We start from the raw sequence: 21196 nt of genomic DNA on the forward strand, positions 1-21196 counted from the left end.
TAATGAAGTTCCCTCTATTGAATCCTTTTTTATGCAAAAGGCATAGTCTGAAGTACTGTGCTGGCTAGTTTTATTTTTTGTTTTTTGGGGCTTTTGTTTTGTTATGGTTTTGGTTTTGGTTTTGAGTTTTGTTTGTTTTATTTTGTTTTTGTCAACTTGACAGAAACTAGAATTGCCTGAGAGGAAGGAACCTCAATTGAGAAAATGCCTCCATAAGATTGGTCTGTAGACAAGCCTGTGGGGCATTTTCTAGATTAACATTGTGGAAGGGCCCTGCCCATTGTGCTGCTCTTGGGCAGGTGGAAGCCTTACAAAGCAGGCTGAGCAAGCCTTGGGGAGCAAGCCAGGAAGCAGCACTCCTTCATGGTCTCCGCCTCCAGGCTCCTGTCCTGACTTCCTTCAATGAGGTACTGTGGTGTGGATGTGGAAGTGAAATAAACCCTTTACTCCCAATGCTGCTTTTGGTCAAGGTATTTTATCACAACTATTGTAACCCTAACTAGGACAAGATTCGTGCTGGTAACCAGCCAGTTACTTCTCTGTAGTTCTGTCTCTTGTCCTTGTCTTAAAAGAAAGTAACCTTGATACAACCAATCTGCATTCCACTGTTTCTTGCCTTTTCCAGCTCTTTATATATCTGCAAAAAAACATCTTCTGCCTGTCTTCTTTGTTCATCTGGGGAAGTGAAGTAGAGCAGCAGACAGTTCTACAATCAGAAGCAAAGCCAGAGTGGAGGAGAGAGCTTGGTGGGTAAAGTGCCTGGCTCACAACCACGAGGACCCAAGTTTAGTCCCCAGAACCCATGTAAAAAGGCAGTGTGGTAGCACATTCTTATACTCCCAGAGATGGCTAGCAGTCTGGCCAAATTGGGGAAATCTGGGCCAATGAGACTCTCTGTCTCAAGAACAATCCTGAGGATAACTCTTGAGATTGTCCTCTGGCTTCTAAACACACTGACACACAGATATGTGCACCCTCATCCATACTCATGCAAATACATACACAAGCATGCATGCACATACATGCAATAAAAGAGGAAAGACAATTAAAATCTTTAAATTGAATTTTAAATTTTTGTTCTTTGACAGTACTAAGCTAAGTGTTATAACACTGATAGAACACTATTCTTTGGCCCTTGGAAACTTGGCGTCTAGAAGGAGATAAAGTGTAGATGTACAGACTTCTTAAATTGCATCATAAGATAGTACTGTACATAATCAAGGTTCAGGCCCAACTCTGTCACTAGATAGGCATGTTGAAAAGACCCCTCTCATATTTCCCAAAGGAATAAGATAAAGGACTTCTTTCTCTATATCTAAAATGAGATGGGGCTGGAGGTTGTAGCTCAGTGGTAAAACACCTGCCTAGCATGGTTAATTCTATGTGTTAAGTTTCCATCTACAAAAAAATAAAATACAAAATGAAATGCATCAATAGACTGACTTCCTCTTTGTTAAAGTGATCAGTTTAAATAACCTTTTAAACTAATCAACCTTTAACACAACTCAATTGAAACTGATGGGAGATTAGCCAAGCGGAACCATACAAGGAGCTTTTCCTGGGAAATCTGGCATGTATATTTCTTTCCTCCTGATCATAGAATGATGGTGAAGACTGTAATCATTACAAGAGAAGCAGAAGGGACACTGGAGAATACAGGATCAAGACATTGGTAGGAATACAGCCTGAGCTAGCATCAACCACACAAGTGGCTGCTCCTTGAAGGACAGTGGCTCTGAAGGAAACACATACTGTCTCTATGCTGGCATTTCAAAGTGACTTTTAATCTACTTTTTTATGCTTGGCGGAAGCAGGGAAATTGTTTCCATTCAGTACTGAGTGTTAGTGTCGGTTATTTGATAGAGGATGTCACTTATAGGCTCTTTGGGGGCTGGACACATTCCAACTTGAGCAGAGGAGCAAGGTGGTAACCCTTGGTCTTTGGAGGAAAGAAGAGTCTAGGGAAGAAGGTTGTCATTTAAAAGCCTGATTGGGAAGATTATAATTCATATCCTATAGATAAGGAGAATAAAGTACATTCTGTAAAAGTTAGACAGATGTTGTCATTACTGATAAGCCAGAGAAATAATTCTCTGGTGTGTGTTCGTGTGTGTGTGTATGTGTGTGTGTGTGTGTGTTTGTGTGTGTGTATGCCTTTGAGGAAGGCCTGAGATCAGAAATAGAACCAGCAGACAGTGTAACCTACAGTCACAAACAAACAGCCCTTGGCTTCAAAACGTGCCTGTGACCTCTCATTTTGCAAAATATGGTCTCCAGCCCATCCAAAAATGGGACAAGGTAAATAATTTGTGTACTGTAGTGCAAAATTTAAAAAAAAAATAGGACTTTGTTCAAAACACAGGGAAAGTGCCATTGAATATAAAATAACATGTTTCTCATAATATTCAGTGTCATTCTAATTAGAAAATATTTAAATGACTCGCATGAATTTATCATGTCCTATTATCAAGCATCATTGGTGTTAAATATTTATTTATGTAAGAATTGAGCAAACAGGGACACCTCATAAAAATACCAGGAAGCCAGGAATGTCCATTAAGCATAAAGTCAGAGAGCTTCAAAAGAGTTTACTAAATAAACATCCATCCCCAGGAGATGCCCTAATTGCGGGGAGTAATGCTCAGTTCCAGGAAACATCCCCAGTAGGGGGTGGATCTCCCCACACCCCTCCTACCTGCAACAGGTATCTCCTCCTCACCTGGGACACAAAGGGCAATGGAAACAAAGAACAATGGGCTCCACCAATGAGAGACAACCAACTCATGCTGTAAGCCTATGTTCTGAAAGGGTATAGTGTGTGCTTTTGTCCCTTGGGGTCGCCTTTGCCCGGATTGTGGGTCGCCCCTAGTATACTGGATCATTATTTTTTTTTTTAAAAGATTTATTTATTTATTATATGTAGGTACACTGTAGCTGTCTTCAGATGCACCAGAAGAGGGCATCAGATCTCATTACGGGTGGTTGTGAGCCACCATGTGGTTGCTGGGATTTGAACTCATGACCTTCCGAAGAGCAGATGGTGCTCTTCCCCGCTGAGCCATCTCACCAGCCCCTGGATCATTATTAAACCTCTTGCGTATTGCATCAATCTCTGTCTCTGTGTCTTTGTGAGTGGGACAACATCCTGGACATAAGACTCGACTCTCAAAATCTTACATTTACCTTTTCATTTATTCACTCATTAATTTATCATAAGACAAAAGTCTTGCTATTTACCTGAGGTTGCCCTGCCTCAGTTTCTCAAGAATGAGATTACAGATGTTATTATACCACCACATTTGTTTTAAATGTCATCTATCTATCTATCTATCTACCTATCTATCTATCTATCTATCTACCTATGTGCATGTTCACCTCTGATCTCTCATGCATGTACCACAGTGTGCATGTGAAGGTCACAGGACGACTTGTGTAAATAGGTTCTCTCCTTCTACCTTTTTAGTACCTGGAATTAAACTCAGATTATCAGACTCAGCTGCAGACACCTACACCCACTACGTCATCTCACCAGCTGAACATCAATTACCAATGCAAAGGATATGAACAGTTAATTTGTAAGTGGAAGTATCATATTTCCACATCATTATGTGATCTCATTGACTACATTGCTACATTCACACACATGCATTGTGTTCCTACCAGAGCAACAGAAACACTGAACAAAACAACACACCAGCCTTTACTTCAGCCATAGCAAGCATGTTCACCAGCCAGAGACTTCCTAGTGAGCGAACCAGGAAGAACTGAAAGGAACCAAATATCGCTTCCTTCTGTGCATCTTTTGCAGCAGTTGACTAAGACAGGGAAATAACCCAGAAGGGATAGGACCTCCTTGGTCATTTGCATTTCCTAGGACAGTGAGCACTGCTGTTTTGTGATGCCCATGCTAAGCATGGCCTCTCCAGGTGCTCAGGGTCTGTGTTCTCAGCCTTTGTAAGTCACTGCCGCAACACATCAACAAGGAGTCTCTCGAACACACTTGAGTGGTCCACTCACAGGGGCATCTTCAGCACTGTGGATACAGGGTAGTGATAAGGAAGTAGAACAGGCCTGAGGGTGAGCCGGGGAAGAACTTGCACAAGGTAACATCAGCATATAAGGAAAATGAGAGGGCAAGGAGGAAAACTGGAAACCCCTAGCTGAAGCCAACTAGAGCCAGCTGCAGTCACTGGTGCAGAGGCACTCCAGAGTATATTACCCAAGGCCCATTGGAATCCTGAAGTGCTCAACTTTTCATAGAGATTTAAGGTGTTAATGAGAGATGTGTATGTGATGTTGTATGTAGAACTACACACGACAGATAGAGCATATGTAAGAAAGCCCATGCTGTGCAAACAACCCCTGAACCTTTTATGACATTGGAGCCTCCGGCCTTACTACTAAGTGACTGTAGTTTTCCTCTTCCTCCGACCTGCTTCCTCCCCAAGAAGTATATTCTTCCTGAATACATTCTCTTGCCTTGCTTCATTTCTGGTTTCTAACTAATGGCTTTCCCTCTATTCTGCATTTATTTGAGCCATTTCATGATTTTAAAAAGTTAGATGTTCCAGAAGTTTAGTGTGAGCCACTGTGGATGCAACCTGCTGTCCTGTGACCTCTGCTGTGCACACCAGCTATCTGGACTGCCCTCCTTCCAGGTGTGAGCTACATGCCCAGAAGCCACAGCCAAGGCAACTTCAGCAGAGCACAGGAAGACCTCCTGTCCCTTGCTGCACAGGGCCCATGGCTCTAAGCTGCAGATGTTACTCTACGAACTGCCCAGCCCATCTGCTTTCTTCCAGTGTGCTCAAAAAATTTGTTTCTTTTGTTGTTGCTAGAAAAGGAGTTTTTAAAGGAAAAGGGTATAAAAGAGAAATTTTACTTAAAGAAAAGAAGATATATATCTCTTGTCTTCTTTCTCTTTCTTCCTTCCTTTCTTTTCTCAAGCACAGATTCCCCTCCCTCTGCTGTCCCCATTCCCTCCCCCATACCTTCCCTCTACCCCCACCCCTAGGGTGTATGTTTTGCGATACATACACACATCTTTACCAACAATACACTTAGCAACATAAGACCCCCATGTGTGTCAAGCAGCACACACATGCACGCACACACACACACACACACAGCCCCAAAACAAAGCACTCAGGACACTTTGACCTATGGTGCTTGCTGACACCTAGAAACTCCCTTTTCATAGCCAAACACTTCCTAAAGCATCCTGGAATAAGGTGTAGTAGGCTATTCTAGCCTGGGCTGGTTCTGGACACATGCACCATAAAGCAAACCATGTCCTATGCATGAACTTTTAGGGAAAATCGAATAATCATCCTATGCTGTAGTCAGTGACTATCCCAAGAGTCAAGCAGCTGCCATCTTGGAAAGCTCAGCTGTGCCCTCTTAAGAGAAGATCATCCCAGTCAGAGTTGTTAGCTGTTTACACCCTCTCATGGAAGTGTGGGGAGGGTTGCCAGACCCTCATCTGAGTATCCAACTGCTCCCACCACCTGCTGTACGCCATTCCACCTTATAGTTTGTGGCTTCTGGAAGGGACTAGAGCATACAGTCAGGGGATAGGATAGTGGAGCCTGGAGGGCTCCATCTCTGTGGCTCCAGGGAAGCCCTCGTTCCTGCCAGGTAAAGGCTTTCCAGGTCTTTCCTGTGGCAGGGAGGAACACTCAGACCCCTAGTGAACTCACAGAGTGAATTTTGGAAGAATTGTGCCTCTGTCACTAGGACTTTAAAAAGAGGGATATGTCGTTTGTGTTTCTCCCTGCGAAAGAATATTAGCAGCATATCCCTATGTAAGGTTGTGCATGAATATTATTAAAATAAGATGCATCGTGGAAGAAAGACCTTTTCAGTGAACAAAAGTTTCCATCACTCAAGCCTGTCAATCAAAAGAAGACTACTCACACTCCGTGCCTAGCAACCAAGTCCTAGACCTACGAAGAGGAAGCTCTGGCCAGGGGCCAGGAGCCCCTGGGGAAGTCTTGGTGCTTTCCTGCAGAGAATCTTGCCTAGGTTTTTGCTTTGCTTCCAAATAAAAAGCCTTGCTACTATGCACACACATGTGTGTGTGTGTTTCTTCAATTCTTTGAATGGGATACTAAGAATCTAGAAATATCTGGTCTAAACAGAGGATAAAATAGTAAAAATGCTCCAAGTTCTATGAAGCAGTAAATTTTAAAAGGAAAAGAATAAGAAACAAAAAAAGAGAGAGAAAACTTGAGAAAAGTTTTAAAAAGACACCTGTTTTCTCTTTTAGGGAATAAGTTTCTTTTAAATTTATCAAAAGCCCCCCAGTAACCAAACCTATGAGATTCCAATGCTCCCCCAACGGTTGCTTTTAATCTGCCTGTACCTTTTTGGCATAAGGTCATTTATTATTTATTATTATTATTATCATTATTATGATTTAATCTTTTCACAGTCCCATTGTTAGCCTCCTCCCTATCCACCCTCTGAGAGTTTCTCATCCCATTCCTCCTCCACTGTCTCCAAGAAGATGTCCCTCCCCTCTTCAGGCCTTCCCACCCCCTGGGGACTCAAGTCTCTGAAGGATCAGGAGCATCTTCTCTCACTGAGGCTGGACCAGGCAGTCCTCTAACTGTATATGTGTTGGGGGCCTCATATCAGCAGGTGTATGCTGCCTGTTTGGTGGCTCAGTGTCTGAGAGATCTTGAGGGGTAGGTGGGAGCACCCTGAGGGGAGGTCCAGGTTAGTTGAGACTGCTGGTCTTCCTATAGGGTCGCTCTCAGCATCTCGATTTTAAGAAGACTGTTAAAAAAAAAAAATGCACCTGAGCCAAACTGGAAAAAGCAAAACAAAGACAATGTAGGCTTCAGGGGAGAAGAAACTACATAGAGGCTGTGAAGTTCTTACTCAGACTCTTGAAGATCCATAGCCTTTCCATGGCTCTTTTTCCCATACATCTCCTTTGCCTCCCAATTGAGGCAGGAACAAGGATGAAGAGTGCTCTCTCCTTGCAATCCTTGATATTCAGGTTTTAACGTACAAAATGTGTTCTATGGTCTTTTCCACATAAATTCCTCTGCTTGCACAATGCTAACATTCTTTCCTTAATCACCAGCTTAGGACACTTGGTAGCATGAGTGATGGGAACATTTTAAATTCATGGGAAACACAAAACTCCCTTTGTGGGCATTGGTTTCAGCTGACGCCTCGGGTAACAAAAGTGGAGCTAAGTTTCCCCCCTTCTCCTTTCCTTTCCTCTCCTGAGTCTCTGGCCAAGGTGCTATCGAGTAGCCTGGTGACCTGCAGGCCAAGGGAGAGTGGAGATGAATAGGTGAGCTAATGCACCAGCTGGAGAGTGGGAGAGAGGCAGCACAGGAGACAGCTGCCTTTCCAAAGCCAACCAGCATTAGCTTCAAGGTCAGCCCTGCTTCCAAAGCTGGAGGCACTGAGATCCACCTGTGCCTGGGCTGCGGCAGGAGATGGTGACCCTCACCTCACCCATTCTAATCTAAATGGATCACAGGAAGAATTCTGTGCTCCGTGTCTATGGGACCTGGATTTATGGCCATCTAGGCTGGAGCACTCCTACCTTATGCCTCACTCAGATCCTCCTTCTGGAGTTAGAGGCATAGTTACACAGCAGAGCACATGGTAGCCTGTGTCAGACTCTGGGTTGTATCCCCAGTCCCTCAATTAAAACTACAAACAGACAGACAGACAGACAGACAGACAGACAGACAGACAGACAGACAACATATCCAAATCTTGCGTGTGCACCTGAAAGAATTCAACTTCTTCTTGACCCTCAATATCTTAATGTACAAATAAGGGCTAATATCATCATCTTCCTTATTGGCATTTAGAGAGGAAGCAGTTAAGAACATATGTGTACCTCTCTGATAGCTCGAGGCACATAGAGCTTGGTAAGAAGGACCGGGATAGTTGTTGTTTAATTTAAAGGGCAAGTTATTTCCCAAAGTCTGGCCTCTGCTATTGGCACAGAAGAGTGGCTCACTTTCTGCATAGTCCTCAGGTCTGTGTGGGAGCTACAGAAACGAGCACACAGAGCTGCATGTCACCCTTCATCTGCATTTCTCTCCCTTTGCCTGTTTCCCTCTCTAGGACCCTCTCTATTTTTCCTCTTCTTTGCTCCACAGACCCCATCAACTCCACTCTTTCCTTACCAAACAATTTTGAAAAGTCTTCTTGGGATTCTGAGAGAAATGGCTTCTCCAGGGCAAGAAGGCTAATGGATTGGCTGCTCTCTAAGCTGACCTGGAAACTGAGGTACAGTTATCCTCTCCTCTATATGTGCTTGGCAGAAGCCAGGGTACTATTAAAAACTCTAGGATACTCAAAGTAAGCCATGAAAGAACTATCCTGCCCAAAATATCAATTATGCCAAGGTTAAAAACCCTTAGCAGTTGAACAGTAGCCTTTTAGCCCAGTTGTCCCAAAGCCAGACGTTTCTCTCCATAAGAGCTGATTGCCCTGCGCACAGACCAAAATCAAGCACATTCGGGGTGATATGGCCATAGATTGCCATGGTGACAGAGTAGCCTAGATCAGCCTACACAGCATGTGCAAACTCTCCCACTAAGGAAGTTCACTAATGCATGGAGAGTCCTTACCCAAAGTACTTGTTCTTTCGATTCCTGTGCAGTGAAGGGGCAGACTTGTAACTGAGTTCATCCAGTCCGAATTGTTCACGAACTTCAAAGACAGCGCTAAACCAATCCAGGAAGTAACCAAGTCAGGACTGATGTGAAATCCTTGCTTCAGGCTCTGCCTTGCACCACCTCCCCCATTCTAGTCTAAATCTCTGACTTCTCCGGAATCTTCTGAGCTATGCCACACTCTTCTGCTATGTTTCTGGTTTTGTTTCTTTTAGTCAGTCATATTATTTTGCAGCCACAGTGCCCTGATACAGAGAGTTTCAGCTCTGTTTAGTAGTTTCCAACCCCAACACAGCAGCTTCAGGACCCCTCATCCCCCATTCCATGTAGAAACAGTGGACTGCAGAAACATCCTGGTTGCTACTCTACTTCAAGATTTACCATTGATAACTGAATAAATGTAGGGATCAAGAAGATTCTATCAACACCCACTTCGTTAAACATGATCCCAAAGAAATGTCAAAATAGAAAAGAGACTAGTACTTGTTGTGTGCCTATTAAATTCCATTCTGCCACACACGGTTGTATTTCAAGAGCCTGTTTTTTGTAACTTGCACAGCTTTGGACTTAACCTGTCTAGGACAATGAGGTAATAAAGAAAGGGTAGTCATACAGACATACATTCAGAAAGTTGGCATGTGGTGGGCTGTGTGCTCTGGTGGAGACCAACCAGCAGCCTAGAAACTCAGTTTGTCTATTCTAGGCACTGCTTTATGAGGAAGTAGTTTTATATACAGCTACAGCACACAGCGGAACACGGAAGCAGGTTCAGCTACTCTCCATAGAAGGGCTCTCTCTGTAGGAGGGCAGTCTCAGGCAGCGGTCCTCGGAGAGGCTGTGGTTAACACTTTCTGCACATTCTTGTCTAGTGAAACAGCACAGACCCTTAGCAAAGGCCCTTCCTTTGGCTAGAATCTAAAGGCACATTTTCAATATGCAATACAGGGCTACTCTTGAATCAACTCTTTACTCTCTGCCTCTCTGATGAAGCTTCCTTGGGTCTTTAAAGGGATCTTCAACCCAAGAATAGATGGTAGGTACTCTTTCTGCATGAGCAGCCCCAAACCAGAAAAGACAGTAGGAAATGGGGAGAAGAGAAGATAGGGAATTTTCTCCCATCTAGATTAACAAATGCCCTTTCCTTTTTCACTTGGTTCCTTAGTGTCCTCCAATTTCTGCGTCTCAAGCTGCATGCCAAACTCAGTGTGACATTGAGTTAGAAGCAGCCGAGCAATTGCGTGCGTGTGTGCATGCATGCATAGCTGTGACGGCTGAGAAGGCAAACCACATCTCACTTCTTGGCCTCCAGTGACTCACCCACCAGCTGTTAGCGATTGTATCTTCAAACTTCTTCTCTGGAATGACCTTTCCTCCCCTCCCACACCCTACCATGCTGACTACTTCTTCCTGGACATACCTTGCATTGCTTGAAACTCTTAACTGATCGCCCTTCCCAAGATGTATGTGTTCAACTCCATCTCCCAAGCTGCTTCTTGAAAAAGTTACTTCAAATGCAAGTCCATGAACTACGTTCCCTAAAATGCTGCAGGGACACCTCATCTCCTTCATGGATGTCGTAAACTCAAGGGATATGCTAAAGCATCACTGACAGGTGTTAAAGTATAGGGGACACTGGAGTCTGAGGTGAGCTGGAGGCTCCTTCCCTGAGAAATAGCATAGTATAGCATAGTATGTCTTGGATAGCAGGAGCATGTGTAGTCTCAAAGAAGTCCATGAGGAATGAGTGTGCCACCTCAGGGAAGCCACTGTCATCATGGCATAGATTTCTTCATTGTCTTCAATCCTGATTTTGACTTGACTCCAACTACAACCCCAGTTGCACTCAGGCAGAGCTTTGTCGCCTGCTTGACTTTCCTCCATGTTTTATGACTCTTCTGCTCATCTTTTCTGCCCATCTCCTGTCCGTTCTTTCCTTCTGTATATGAATCCTCACCCATTCCAAGTGGAGCGGACCTTCTCTGAACACATTGCTTTTAAAACTATCTTTTTAAGCAAGGTTTCTCCAAGGGTGATTAATTATTCATTCTTTTGAGAGCAGAGACAATGTGGACCAAAATGGTCACACACCAAATATTTGGTGAACCAAATGCAAATCTGAGAATCCAAAGAATTTTGTCTGGATTCAGGACTCGTTTGTTAGCTGGGGATTTAGCTATTTGTTAGGTGAACATGCTATGTCCTAGTTAATTATTTGAGATAAAAATGGCATACTTTCCCAAAAGGTTTTTATGGTACAAAGTTAAATAAAATGTTTATGAATAAATAACATAGTGCTTGAAATTTGGCTAAAACTCCAAATGTATACTGTTTTAGATAGAATGAGGTGGCTCACTACTGTAGTTCTAGTATTTGGAGGACAAAATAGGACAATGGCTGTGAGTTTCAGGCCAGTCAGGATTACAGAGGAAGATCCTGCCTCTATAGATAGATAGATAGGTAGATAGATAGATAGATAGATAGATAGATAGATAGATAGATAGATAGAGATACATACATACATACATATAGAGAGAGATACATAATACATAGATGCATACATAGATACATACATAGATGAACAAATAAATAATATTTTTATTTTATTGTGCTTTTTGGTTTTGGTTTTTCAAGGCAGGGTTTCTCTGTATAGTCTTGGATATCCTGGAACTCACTCTGTAAACCAGGATAGCCTAGAACTCAGAAGTCAACCTGCCTCTGCCTCCCATGTGCTGAGATTAAAGGTGTGCATTTCCCAGCTCAAATAAATTGTTTTTTAAGTATGAAGTCTTGGTAGAGTTCTGTACTGAGTAGCTCAAAGTCCAGGTTATCACTGACAATATGACTGCTCTAGTTGTCACTGGTCTTCTAGTGTTTTAGTATGAGCATGCTATCTAGATATTGTCTCCAAAAATCCCTTTGCAGAGCTGGACAGATGGCTTAGTGGATAATATTGAATGCTGTTCTTTTTTAGAAGACCCAAGTTCAGTTCCTAACCTCAAATTGAATGTGGCCTCTGTGAACAACACACACACACACACACACACATACACACACACCACATACACACAATTTAAAATAAAATATTTTATAATTCCTTGTTACAAACCCTCCTTCAGCCATGATAAAAGTATTCCTTGAATTCATGATGATTAGAAAATTTTCTTTCTATTTTAGTTCTTAATGGTACCAAGTGAAATGAAAGTCATGCACATGAAGCAAGGGCTGTATGTTCAGAACAAAAGATGTAATGGGGGATTATGGGAGGGAGGGGCAAAGGGAGCTTTTTGGTGTTGGAGATGCTTTCTGTCTCAATCTGGCTAATGTCATACAGACAGACAGACATCTGTTATAACCATCTACTGTCATGTGTTGAACTGTGACAACTATCCACATGTAAAAAGGATGTTGAAGTTTTACCCTTCAGTATCCGTGATGCAACTTCAATGGGAAACTGACTTCCAAATGTGATCACTCGGGTAGATCCTAATCCCATGTGATTGGCATCGTCATAAAAATGGAAATTTGACCTAAACACTCAGACAGGAGATCATCATATGAAGTGGGGGAACTGAATGAAGGAGTAGGTTATCATTTACCAGCACCAGTTAGGAAATGAGGTCACTGATTGGAGAAGTAGGTTGTCAATCACTAGCAGCAGTTAGGAAGAGAAGGACTTGATCTGGAACTCCCGATGGGTATGGCTCTACCTACTCCTTGACTTTGCATTTCTAGCCTCTTTGACAAAATAGGTTTCTGGGTTTGTTTGTTTTAAGCCTCTCAATTTGTTGTTCTTTGTTAGGGAAGTCTGAGCAAATGAACAAAATGTTGCTGGAAACTAGAATATCAAAATGTTTCTCATGGAATATTAAAGTTTTGGAAATGAGGAAGATATTATTATTAGACACTTAGATGATAGGCAACATGTATCACAAAAATGGCAAAAATCCTGAAGGGATTAGGGTCTATTATTCTGTGCAAAGTACAGCTCTACCTGTCCAGGACCACAGGTGGGGCTGGACAATGGCTTGCCAAGAAGATTGGAGCATGAAATATGACCCCAGTCAGTCATCACAAGCCAGGAAGAGAGGCAGCTATCCAGAAGAGACCTGTGGAGAGCCCTCCTGTCTCCTTGTTTAGATCCATGGATTACTTGGAGACCAACAACATTTCATAGCTGGGCCTGGAGAGATGGCCCACAGCATTTAAGGACACTTGCTACTCTTGAAGAAATCCATGTGCCTTCAGAACCCAAACAGGTAGCTCACCACCACCCATAACTCAGGTTCCAGGGGATCTGACATCCTTTTCTGGCCTCCATAGGCACCAGGCATACATATGACATATATATATATATATATATATATACATATATATATATATACAAACAAAACATGCACACATAAGTAAACGTAAATAATTTCTTTTAAAAAATGAGTGCTATACCAGTTAATTGCTACCATTCAGCACCAGTAGAGACAGACAAGATAAAATTTTAAAAAAAAGTTTGAATGCAAGCATGTTGCTGCACACACAGCTAGAGTTCTAGAATTCCAGAGGCTATGGGAGGAGCACCAGGGTAGCTCAGGGCCAGCCTGAGCTACATAGCAAGCTCCAGCTTAAGGTATGTAGTGAGACCTTGTCTTAAAAAAAAAAATCATCTCAAGGAAATTTCCACTCAGATCTGTTTCCCAAGGTGTCCCCAAGCTGGAGTGGACTAGAATTTTCCTTGTTGAACATTTCAATAGAAACCCAATGGGATATGACAGCTTGCATGGATTTTAATAGCATCCTAACTAGAACTGAATTTTGTTCAATTAGACCAAGATAGCATAGAGGTCAGCAGGCCATAAAATACATGTGATATCTTCCCTAAAGGTGGATTTATTGACTGGGAGCTAAAGATAAATGTCTAGGGAGAGTCTGGAATAAGTATTGGGGGTGGGGTGGGGTGAAGTCTGCCTCTACGAGTATCAAAAGGTCACAAGACCATTAACTATATCCACACTCAGCCTTCCCGGCGGAACACAGGTATTTTATCTCCTCCATTGAGACATTACTGTTTAACATTCCTGGTTTCCCTGGTAATCTGTGGATGAACTTTTGTGCCCCCAACATTCCCAACCCTGGCTCTAATCTATAACTTGGTTTGGAACAAAAGTCTAGGCCATGCAGCTCAGCAGCTCATACATCCTCCCATTAGCTTATTATGAAGTCTGGGTGTTCTGGACGCAGATTCCCATCTTTTGATGGCACAACCACTACCTGGTGGTTTTCGTAGTACGAGAAAAGCCAGGAGGCCCTTCCAGGCTCCTGACATACTCCTTAAAGGACTCCTTGTAGTCACTTCTCTGTCTCTCCTCCCAGATCCCCCACCAACCCTCACATCTGTCAGTGGTTTATGGACCTCCTAAGGCCTTTGTCTAGCTCTTGTAACATCACAAAGAAGCAGTGTTCTCCTATTGATCACTTCTTAGTGCTTTCTAGAACTCAGGTAACTGGTCTAAGGCTATACACGAATTTGGAAAATAATCATATTAGCGAGGATCAAATGAAACTGTAGAAGGCAGTTCAGCTGTTCGCCATTCTCTGGGCCACACAAAGACGCTGCAAGAGAGGTGCAAACAACGGGCTGTGTGAGCATGGCAAGGAGTGGCTGTGCGCACACACACACACACACACACACACACACACACACACACACCACTTCAGAGCTTTGCCAGACACATCTGTGTTCACTGTCCCAGATACTTTCCTTTTCAAAAGATTTAGAGGAGTAGAGCAATCTCTCTAGAGCAATGGTTCTAAGGCTCCTAGTGGTTCTAAACTTTACTAGTGTTGCAACCTTTTAATACAGTTCCTCATGTCATGATGACCCCCAACCATAACATTATTTTTGTTGCTACTTTATAACTATAATTTTGATACTGTTTAATTATAGTGTAAATTATACCTGATGTGCAAGGTATCTAATATGCAACCCCTGTAAAAGGGTTGTTTGACACCCACAGGAGTCTCAGCCCACATGTTGAGAACTTCTGCTCTAGAGAGACTACAAAGACAGAAGATTTTTACACTGAAACTCACAGTGGAGAGAACACAGAAGAGGGTCCTTTCCAGGAAGCATCACCAAAAGCCTGCCAGTGACACTCTGATGTTGTTAGTTCATTCTCCCCAGCATTGTAAGCCAAGCCTTGCATGAAGTAAGCTGGGCTTTTTGCCAGCCTCATTCCTGGATCCTTTCACCTATGCCCCTCACTACAACTCTCTCAGAAGCTTACTGACTTGTTCGAACTAGGTCAGACTTGTAGAGTCTGATACCCAGGCAGTTTAATGTAAACATATCTAAACACCATAGAATCTGGAGGAAAAAGTTTCCAGGCAACAATTATGCAAAGTCCATGTGACCATGAAGGTGAGCTCTATAGATAAAAGGCCTAGAATCTAGTGTAGCCTCTGACCAAGAAAGCATAGAGGTCAGCAGGTCATAAAATACATGTGACATCTTCCCTCTGGAGGATAGCCTTCCTTCTGCAGCACCCAGCTGGCTTTCTAGCATCACTTCTTCTTGCTGCTACCCAAGCTTGCTTATTTCAGGGTCACTCTAGCTTCTTCAGTCTGTCATGAAGATTCCATCTACCACACAACAGAACTGCCCCTACCTTCTGTCTCTGTCCTTTGAATGTATCTCCTTGTGTCCTGGAGTCCTAGGCTAGAGGCCTGACTCTATGGAGAAGCTCAAAATACCACATCTGAACACTCATTCCAAAAACTTGCCCACAGCAAAGAAATAAGTGATAATGATAAAGAAAAGAAATTTATATCAGTGTCACCAGTACTGGAAAGGACAGCAGCCTGACTGCTGCTGTCTTAAAAGTACAGACAACACTCCAGGATTATCCATGGAGAAGAAAAGAAGGGTACAAAGTTAAGTCCAACAGACTTGGCTAAACTGTCCCCTGGTTGATAATTGTATCAGGTCTGGAGATTGGGGATTTGCTGATGCAAGGAAAGTTACTGCTTCTGGGTGGGGTGAGCAGTTTCAGTTCCGATCATGAGATGGCTGCCTTTGGGGCTTGGCTTGCTGATCCTGGAATATGAGACAGACTGAGGAGTAGAAGTAACTCAAAGTGAAATTAAGGATGGGTTCTCCATTAACAAAGAAGTTCCTGTCACACTTAGCCAGCATAGGACTCGCTTTAACCTACATAATCTAGCACTGGAGGCGGGGCTGTGAGGGACGCCTATTGTGCGCTCAGAATATGGCGGGTACTAATCTTGAGACAAGTGTAGCCCCACATCTTGGTGATTCTTCAGTGAGAGGAGCAAAACCTGCAAGTTCCCTTGCATACTTAGTACTGTGCTATGACCCAATGTTCCATGAACTACATAGGTAGAATTTTTTTTTATCATTCATTCATTCACTCATGTATTTATTCATTTATTGCAGTGCTGGAAATTGAGCTTTTACCTTAATAGTATCCCTCAAACTGTGTTAGCCTCTGAACTTTTAAAGAGTTTCTTTGAATGTCTGTTTGTTGGGGTGTTTGAGCTCAGTCTCCATCGTGGTAGATCCAGAAGCAGAGCATCCAGTTCAGGTAATTTACTTTAGAGATGATCTCAGGAGACTCTAAGAGGGAGATGGAAAAGTAGGAAGGAAAGGGATGGAAGCTGGTGAGGGATTGGAACCCCAGTGCTGCAGGAAATTCTGGGAGTCAGTACAGACCCCCCAGCCCAGGGCTCTCTACCCCACAGCGCAACAGGGAGCCAGCTTTCTGTATTGAGCATCTGAAAGCACACGAGCCTGCTGATGTCTTGGTGTGCCTGTCCTCTAGCTCAAAGGGGCATTCTATTGATGCAAATAGCAGGAGTTTGCAGAGCTCAGGGCTTTGTGGGCAGAAGCCAATGTCAAAGAGACAGGTTCAAGAGTTGACACATCTGCCTCAGGATGTTAAGGTTTTCTTAGATTGATTAGCTTCTCCTCAGGCGAATATCTCCACCTTTGACCTAGCTGTCAGGAACCCACAATCACTGGGTAGCTAACTCTACCTTTTACTTAACTGCCCCACATTCGGTATTGAAACTCTTCAGCCATGCCCTTGCCTCCAAGTCACCATTTAGTCAATACACTCTAGAGAAGCGTGTTCTGGTGGAAGTACAACATGAATTATAGAAATCATTTTAAATTTGAATTAAAAAGAGTACAGAGTGCAGGGCCGGAGTGAGCGGGGCCAGGAGAGCAGCCACACACATGATGGCTCACGGCCATCTGTATGGCTACAGTGTGCTCATACACATAAAATAAATAAAGTAGATCTTTTTTTAAAAAAAAAGGGCAGAGGATATAGCTCAGTTAGAGTATTTGGCCAGCATTCACAAAGCCTTGAGATTCATCTCTAGCACCGTAAAAACTGGGCATGCCATCCACCTATAATCCCAACCCTTGAAAGGTGGATGTCAGAAGATCAGAAGTCCAAGGTTATCCTCTACTACGTATTTACTTCAAGGTCAGCCTGGGCTACAGGAGACTCTATCTCTAAATTAATACTAAAAAGAAGTAGCAGTTAATTGTAATCATGTTTTATTCAATCCAGTTGACCAAAAATAATAATGCTTCAACATAGGATCATTATTTTATTTATTTGTTTTTTTTAACAATATTTTATTCGTTAGTTTGTTGGCTGCAGTACTGAGGACTGGCTAAGGGCATACTTGGCAGAAGCCTATGCTCAAATGCTCCATATTTTATATCTTATTTTTTTTCTTACACGTATTATGTGTGTGTGTGTGAGAGTGTGTGTGTGTGTATGTGTTTGTGTGTGTGTGTGTGTTGTGAAGATAAGAAGACAATTTTAGGAACTGTTATCTTTCTCTACCATGTGGGTCCCAAGAGTCAAACTCAGGTCATCAGGCTTGGTGGCATCCACTTTTACCTGCTCACCTATCTTGCTGGCCAGGATATTTTACATTTCATTCCTAACTGAAGCTTTGTGATCTGATGTCTTTCAGAGGGCACCAGAAGCATGCATTTACCACACTAGACAGCATAGCTCTGAGGCTGAACTTCCACTCTGTACAAAGGGTTGGTTGGGCAGGGACACCTTCAAGACCTTGAGAAGGGAACTTCTAAAACAAGGCCTCCACATATTTGCCCAGGAGCTTTTGTTGTTGCTACCTGGTGACACTGAGTCCTGCACATCCTGCTCTTGCTTCTAGGGTACAAACTGACAAATGACTCGTTCTCCAGCCCTGCCAGCATGGGTTTCAGTTCATTGAATCTCTGACAGTTCACACCCTCTCCTCACTCACAAACACTCCAAGCTTTCCTTTGTATTTCCTCCACACACAATCTCTCTGCGTTTATGAGCTTCCAGAAAATAGAAAGTCTTTTACTATCATTTTAAAAAGAAAACTGAAAAAATATATATTTCAAGCTGCTATTTTTAATCTGTAACTTTTCTATATGAGTGAATATGAATGAATTTTTCTGTTTATTTGTTCTTTTTAAGTTTTGCTCTACAGATTTTTTTATTGCATGTCTGATGTTTAGTTGGAAACATCTAAAATCCTCTGTCTACAGTAACTGTTCTCCAAAGCAGGGAATATTTGAGTAAAGATTAGCCATGTAATCCAGCTGACACTAGTCCACAAGACCATGCCCAGCTCAGCTGGCTGCAGTACAACTGAGCAAAGAACTCTGAAATCCATCAGCAGCAAGCCACGGTGAGTCAGCCATTCCCATCATCCACCTCACAGAGCCATGTCAATCACACTGACCATGCCTTTGTAATGCCCCCGCCCCTTTTCCTAACACTTCTTAGTTTAACTCTCCTACCGTTGGAGCCACTTCTGCTTTGGGAAAAGGTCTGGATTTTTCCCTGTTCTCTCTTTTAGATTCTTGTCTGTCTGTTGTTTGCTGAGATACGCACTGCCTGGCCTAAAATCCACTCACCACTGGCCGCCTGCTTCTGCTCACAGATTTAAGGGAGTCAGTCCACAGTGGTGGAAGAGTGTGGTGGAGCTGAGCAGTTACATCACAACCATCAGGAAGTCATCAGGGAACTGCTGCACTCACCCAGAGTTCGACTCCTTCGTCCCTTTTGGCTCCTGCTGGTGAGGATGGTACCTCTCATACTCAGTGTGGTTCTTCCTTCTTCAGGTAGTTCTCTAGAAACTTCTCCCAGACACTCCTGTAGATGTGGCTCAGTCTCTTAGGAGATTCTATGTCTAGTCAAGTTAACAGTGAAGATTAGCCATCATAGAAAGGCCAAAAACCAAAACAAAACAAAATGTAAAAATGCATATATGCCTATGAATAGTATGTATGTACATAGCTACACGAACTTGAGTATAGTTATATCTCCAGCTTTGTCTATAGTAGAAAAACTTCTATAGCAGTGAACACAGCCTTAGTCTTATCTTCTAGAAGATGCGACTCTCCACAAAGGAACCGCATGCTTTGGAGAAAAATGCCAAATCTGAGGCAAGGAAGCTGAGTATGAACCTTGTTCTCAGAAGCAAGGCGAAAAACACCCAAAAAACACAGAAAGTAGACTCAACATGAAACACATGAGCACCACCCTGTCTGAGAGTCATTTGGGTCGATAGAAATCCACCAGCCCTTGGCAACATAAGTCTATAGATAAATAGAAACTTTAAAGAAGAATGGGATATTTGCATAGATTCTCCCCCACAAGATATTTTTATAGCAGAAAATCTGCAATTGGAGTAACTATAAAAAGCGTAGTTTTCCTAGAGGTGCAGAGCGTGTGGCAGACGGTCTATAATCAAGTGATCAGCGCGCTGGGGAAGTTTAGCTGTGAGCTCCTCACAAATCGGGAATGAGACAAGCAGGCCGACTCCTCCAAACCACACGCAATCTGTGAAACTGTTTGAGGGACTTGACTTTAGGTATCACTTTGACTGGCTTGTGGCAAGCTTGGAGAGCTAATAAGCTGCGCTTCTGGTTTCATCTCTAAGGGTGTTTCCGGGGAAGATAGCTGTTTGAGTCAGGAAACTGAGGGGGTAGATCTGCTCTGATGTGGGTGAGTAATCAAATTGGCTAGGGGTTCTGACAGAAGAGGAGCACAGAAGAGGCAATCCCTTCCTTACAAACAAGCCGAGGGCTCTCAGGCCTTAGGCCTAGAGTAGGAATTACTCTGCCTACCGAGAGACTTCTGCCAGCCTGGATTGAGCCACCACTTGGCTTTCCAGCCCCTAGCTCTTCTACTTCCATGGTGGGATTTTGTAATCTCTGCAGTCTTGCAGGTCAATCTAGCAAATGCATACATACAGGAATATGTTTACATTATGTAAATATATTACAAATCCAATACATATGTAATTAGTTGCTTTACTCAAAGGCCCCCTACTACAACATGAAACTCAGCAAGGTCAAGAAAACTTTTAGCAGCTATTTTTTTTTTCAGTAAGCTTATTTTTTTTCTAATCGTTAGATACAAGAAGTTTTCTTCATAGTATGTGAAACATACTATGATTATTTATCTTTCTTCCTGTCAAGTTATCAAATCTATTAAAAATTCATCCAGTACTAAAAACAAAAAATGAAGACATGCAGAAAATAAATCTGTGTGGCTTTCTCATATTGCCATGAGCAGTGGATTAGGAATTAAATCACTGAATTACTCAAAGTTGTTCTGTTAGCATACTGGAGATTTTCAGTCAAATATGTAACATTGCTGAAATGAAGAAGTATTTCCAGTGTAAATTGGATAGAACTGATAGATCAAGTGTTCCATATCCTCAAATTTGGATTCCTAGTGATCATTTTTTTTTCAGGCTAAGTACAACACAGTCTTCCAAGCCTTGGGTGGATAGAGAATGGCTCTTGATCCAGTCCACTCGTATAGTAGTTCTGTCTCAGGATGCACTGGACAGTGTATACTGGATACATATATCTTCAATGGATGAAATGAACTCAGTCTTGCTGTCAATAGTTGTTGTTAATATATTGAAAAGCATTAGCTTTTCTTTTGCTGTGAAGTTCTGTAGGACCTTTGTATAGTATTTTGGGGATATAAGAATAATCTGAATGCAATACACTAATATTTTCTCCAGGGAAAAGGATTACATTCATAGGTCAGAAAGTTCTACATACTCTGTACGTATGAACTCAGGCCTTGGGGGGACGGCTCTTATGCCTGTCTTATGGCTCTATGTTCACTCTGTACTTCACATAAAATGCAGCAATCAGTGTGTCTGCAACTCTCTTGGTTCCTTCATACAGTATTTTCCCATTAATAGCCCGATGAAGGGTTTCTTGAGGACATATTTTGCAGGTCTGGAAAGCCTGGGGCTGGCCAGAAACTAGCTCTTGCACACTCTAGGAAGTTAAAGTGATTTAGAATGTAATACCACAGGAAATTCTCAAGGAACTCATTTGCAGTAGTCATGGTGGGTGAAACTGGAATAGGGTCTGAGAACCTGTCAGTTATGTTGTAATCATGTTAATTGCCAGATTTAAAATAAAAATAATTGTTGTTGTTGTTGTTGTTGTTGTTGGTGGTGGTGGTGGTGGTGGTGGT

General features: G+C 42.6%; 1 long non-coding RNA gene across 5 annotated transcripts in view; it reads right to left on the bottom strand.

Annotated features, from left to right (window-relative positions):
• Positions 1–16110: 16110 nt before the first annotated feature.
• Positions 16111–21196, bottom strand: part of LOC116101111 — a 16876-nt gene continuing 11790 nt past the window's right edge. For 3 of the 5 annotated variants that reach the window (XR_004122777.1, XR_004122778.1, XR_004122780.1), the window contains 3 exons: positions 19819–19925; positions 18727–18878; positions 16111–16281 (listed from right to left, as the gene is read on the bottom strand). This is a non-coding gene — a long non-coding RNA (uncharacterized LOC116101111). The remainder of the gene's footprint in view (positions 16282–18726; positions 18879–19818; positions 19926–21196) is intronic. The other 2 variants (XR_004122779.1, XR_004122781.1) reach the window with 1 other exon arrangement.

This window comes from Mastomys coucha, unplaced genomic scaffold (genome assembly GCF_008632895.1).
Source record: "Mastomys coucha isolate ucsf_1 unplaced genomic scaffold, UCSF_Mcou_1 pScaffold21, whole genome shotgun sequence".
Classification (NCBI taxonomy): Eukaryota; Metazoa; Chordata; class Mammalia; order Rodentia; family Muridae; genus Mastomys; species Mastomys coucha.